General features: G+C 48.2%; 1 pseudogene; it reads right to left on the reverse strand.

Moving 5' to 3' along the window:
- Positions 1 to 1,383, reverse strand: part of LOC119617658 — a 17,852-nt pseudogene extending 16,469 nt beyond the window's left edge.
- Positions 1,384 to 5,076: the final 3,693 nt, after the last annotated feature.

Below are 5,076 nucleotides of genomic sequence, written 5' to 3' on the forward strand. Positions count from 1 at the left end.
CCCCCTTGTCTGTTGATGTATGAAATCACAGTCGTATTGTCTGTTCTGATCAGAACATGATGGTCTGTCAGAACTTGGCAAAAGCGTCTCAGAGCCAGCAAGACTGCTAATAGCTCTAGGTGGTTTATGTGGAGCTTGGATTGTGCCGGTGTCCAAACCCCCCTCACCGCCACACTATCGCACAGAGCCCCCCACCCCATTAGGGAGGCATCTGTGGACACCACCTTGCAAAAAGACACTCTCCCTATTGGTGCGCCTTGGCACAACAGGCCGGGCTCCCTCCAAGGTCTGAGAGCCAGCATGCAAGAGGTGGTTATTGTTAGCTTTCTGTGGAGGTGACGTGACACACACAGCTCGTGAGAANCGAGTCCAGCGCTGAAACGGGCGCATTTTCAGCAGTCCAAGTGGCACTACTGCTATCATGGAGGCCATCATGCCCATCAGCTGTAGGATCGTCCGTAAACACAGTTTGCGTCCCAACTGAAACTGAGCAAGGCAGCAGTGAAATGCGGCGACTCTGTGTTCTGAGAGACGAGCTCTGCTTGACAGGGAGCATATTTCCAGCCCGAGAAATGAAAACTGCTGACTGGGAGTCGGTGAACTTTTTTGAAAGTTCACCGAAAAGCCTGGCGCTTGAATGTGTGCCAGGACCTGAGACAGCTGTTCTGTCGCCTGCTCTCTGGAGCTGGCTATCAGAGCCCAGTCGTCCAGATAAGCTAAAATACGGATTCTGAGGGGAGCTAACGCCGCCTCTACACATTTTGTGAAGGTGCGGGGTGCGAGACAGTCCGAAGGGCAGTACTACGTACTCGTAGGCTAGGCCCTCGAAGGTGAACCTCAGAAACTGTCTGTGGTTCGGGTGTATCGCTACATGAAAGTAAGCGTCTGTGAGATTGATTGTTGTAAACCAATCGCCCGGCCCGACAGCATTTAGATGTTTGAGTGTTAGCATTTTGAATTTGTACATTCGTAGGTACTTGTTTAACACTCTCAAGTCCAAGATCGGAGGCCTGCCATCTTTTTTCGGAACAACGAAATAACGGCTGTACCAACCTTTGTTCGTCTCCAAAGCGGAAACCACTCGAATCGCTCCTTTTGCTAACAGCACGTTTATTTCCTCTCTCAGAATTTTCGCTGCTTCGGTTCCTACAGCTGTGTTTACCACCACGTTGAAGCAGGGGGGTCTCCGGCTGAACTGTAACCGGTAACCCATAGCAACGTTTTTTTCTACCGATGGTGAGAGTGCGCATGCGCACCAGAGAGGGAGCCGTGAGGCCAGACGACTGACTTGCTGTACTGTTAGCGAGAAGGTGCTGCCCTCCATCGGCGTGCGAGGGAGGTGCAGCATATTTCAACTCCCGCCCGCAGTCATTTGATTTACATTTTTTGCACAAAATCCAGTCTTTATTGAAAGCTTTACACAAACATTTTAAACATTTGTTGTGCCTTGGCAAACATTTACAGCAACCGATCTGGGGGCTTTTAGTGCAAACATTGTGTGAGTGGGAAAAATGTGCTTGGGAGACTGTGTGGGGGAACCGCAGCACCTTTTGGGACTGGGACCCTGAACAAAACGCCTTTTTGGCGGCCGCCGAAAGCAGGCGGTCATGTCTCCCTGCTCCTGAAACCCCTGAATTTGCAGTCCCGCTGCTAGGAGGACTGTGTTTTCTTCCTCCGAGACGTTGAGTTCCTCTGGAGATTCGGAGGGGGACCTTTGCTCCAAGCCGAGTGGCGGGGAGCTTGGCCGTGGTTTTGAGGCTGTAACAGCTGGGAGCTGAGGCTCACGGGTAACGTCGCTCTCTTCGGTGGAGGCGGTGGTATCGCCGGTTTGCGAGTGCCCACGCTGGACTTGGGTCTCACATCACGTCTGGGAATAATACAGCGAAGCGCTTTCGTCTGTTTCTTCCTTTCAAATTTCACCTGTATGGCATCAAGAGACTGTCCAAACAGCCCGTCAGCCGCCACCGGACCATCCAGGTAGATGGCCCGGTCCCGATCCGGGACGTCGGAGAAAGTCAGCCACAGGTGCCTTTGTGCCACCACCGTTGCTGCCATCCCTCTGCCCACAGAGAGCGCAGCACAGCGGGACACACGGAGGATGTAATCTGCGGTGATTCTGGCCTCGTTCAGGAGTGGTACCAGTGGATTCTCCGATGGGACCTGAGCTCCGAGCTCCGCCAGGCGCATAGCCTGGTACGTCTGGAGCATGGAGATGGAGCTCAGTGCTCGAGCAGTGGTCGCTTGAGCTCTGTAGATTTTTTCCAGCTGCGCAGCAGAAAACCTACAGTGCTTGGATGGAAGGGATGTGGGGCCGCTCACGCCACATTTGTGGGATGGCGCCAAATACGCTGCCAGGCATGGCTCCATGGGTGAAATATTTGGTGGGTGGCTTTCTCCGCGCCTTCCAGATCCAGATACTGTCCGTAGCCGGTACTGTAACGCAGGTGGACAGTGGTTTGTTCCACGAGGACATCAGTTCCAAGATAAAATCTGGGAAAATGGGCAGACCTCGGTTGGCTCCGCGGGGAGGTAAAACCCCGCAAACCGCAACGGTTTCTGTGCAGGGGGGGGGACATGGCCACACCACGTCTAGTTTCTCAGCTGCACGCCGGTACAAGGAGAGGAATGACATGTCGTCCTGGCCCGCCGGCGCAGCAGCGGCGGCAGCAACCTGACCCGACGAAAACTCATCCTCATCCTTCGACAGACCTTGAACGTCCAGACTGATGTCCAGCATGTCCTCGTCTGTCTGATGAGGGTCCAGCAGGAACTGAGACTGAGCACCTGCTTCATCTCCAGCTAACCCTTCAACATAATCCATGTGGTCTGCCCAGCTGGAAGCAGGGACACCGACGGAAAAGCTGTCCTCGTTGGACTCGGATGAAACCGGGTTGCCTGACTCGGAGTGTTTGTAGCAGATTTTGCTTTTTTAAGCACAGATGTAGGGGGCTCCCATTTAAAACATCTGGGCTCAAGACCCGCCATTTTTACAGTCATTACTGATGATAAGGTGCCATTCAGGGCCAAGCTGTTCCTGCTTGTCTTGTTATCTGCAAAGTCTTGTCTTGTTAATGCCGACCATAGAAAAAACTCTCTCTGCATCGGCATTGGAGTGGGGAAGGACAAGAGTTATGTCTGGAAATGGTAGCCAGCCATGTAAATCTGTCCACACCAGTCACCTTTGAAGAAAGTAAACCAGTAAGTCCCAATTAGTAAGATTTTATTTAGGTTTAATAACCTGATATGAGGCAGTTGTATACCCACACATTACTTACCCTGTTCTTAAGTGATGACATGACCCCCCAAAAACCTTCAATGTCAAATGTGGCAGGATCTGGTACAGAGATTTCTAATAACTGATAATCCAAAAACTCCTCACTCAGTTGGTCGTGCTCTTGGGGCTCATGAAATGGAAGCAGCTCAGGAAATCTGACAATGTGTACAAAACAAAAATGATTTTGGGAGGGAGAAGGGAAAGAAAAACAAGATTTGTGTTACCGACACTTACCTGTTCACAAAGTACAATGCATCCTGAACATCACAATCAGACCTGAACTTGGGGTCCACACACTTGGCATGCTGAAGCAAGGGCTCTCCGAAGGGTAGTTTTGCTATGGCATACTCCACTGCCTGCACCAAAAATCCTTGTGCTGCCTGCTGGAACACATCAGCCTGGTGTGTTGTTACATCTCCAGCACTAAGGAGTCTGTTTAGTGTTGCTCCTGTTGTGAAACCAACATTAATTATTGCTCCTATGAAGGATAGAAAGAAACACTGTAATCAGTTTAATTTTAATTGAAGTTTGCTTTTTTTGTGAAAATTTAACTATTATTTCCAATACTTTTGTTAATGTTAATGAAGAGTAACCACCCGGATCACCTCCTAGACCGAACCCTGCTCACCCTCATTACCACCTGGATCCAACCCAGATTCTGCTCCTCTCTCCCCAGCCGTCCAGTACTCCACGCCACTGTAAGCTGTTGTCTGTTTGGAACTCTTTCTGCCACCTTGTCAAGAGACTTTTCTAATCACGTGTCTCCACTCACAGTGACGTGTCCAATCCTGAGCTGCTGTTCCAGAGTCCAGATGGACTAATTATGGTTATGGTTATTCAATGTGCAGCAGCCTGTGCTTTGTTTGTACATGTATATTGAATGTTTAAAACAACAGGAGGGGGAAAAATATGGCTTTAAAAAGTTTCACTTGTTGCTGCAATGAAAATAAACATTGTAGATACGATTTTTTTGTTATCCACCTTATTCCTAGTCCCCTTGAGGTTTTGCGTGAATTATGGGCGCGACTTTCGCCGCAAACCGGTGTTACATAACAACGTAACCAGCTTTTGTTTACATGCTAGCAACGCGCTAATCCTCTTTCGTGACGGTTTTTTTAAATGATTGTTTTATTTATCTTAGGTTTCAGCCACCTTTACACTGTGTACGGCCTTTGCTCAGTTTTTCACCAAAGAGATCATTCTTCTGCCAGACCACACATCTGCACACGTGCCAAGACGTGCCAAGAAAGCTTGGCTGTTTGAAAATGGACTGATTAAATCTGCCTTGGAATTTTGGAACGACTGGGACTCAAATAGAGTAATGCAGGAAATAACAGCCGCCTTCCATCCAGTTGTGGCAGGATGCCGGTAAGCTTTTCATATCTTACCTTCATGCAATGAGAACTTTAATTTATAGTTTGTTTGATAATTTCTTCATATATATATTCTATTGCAATAGCTAATTTCTGACAAGTTGGATAGGACTTGTGAAAAAAACGTTTTGACTTCTGCTCATTATTTGTCAATATTTCAGGCCCTTTTAAAAAAATATAAAACACAAACTTAGTTTGAATAACAAAAAACATTTCTTTATTTAGCTGTACATAGAGATTACTAAAGCATTAACCTTTACATATAGTGTCATGTAGTCTTTTGAAAATAAAGTTTCACTTACATTATGGTTTCCACTCACCTAGGTTACAAATCTTGATGCCCTGCCACAACAGACTGGTAGAGCCTTCCCTTACAACCAACCAGAGTTTGACAGGAGACCTTCTGAAAAAGCTGTTTCATCAGAAGTC

This window comes from Kryptolebias marmoratus, linkage group LG14 (genome assembly GCF_001649575.2).
Source record: "Kryptolebias marmoratus isolate JLee-2015 linkage group LG14, ASM164957v2, whole genome shotgun sequence".
Taxonomy (NCBI): domain Eukaryota; kingdom Metazoa; phylum Chordata; class Actinopteri; order Cyprinodontiformes; family Rivulidae; genus Kryptolebias; species Kryptolebias marmoratus.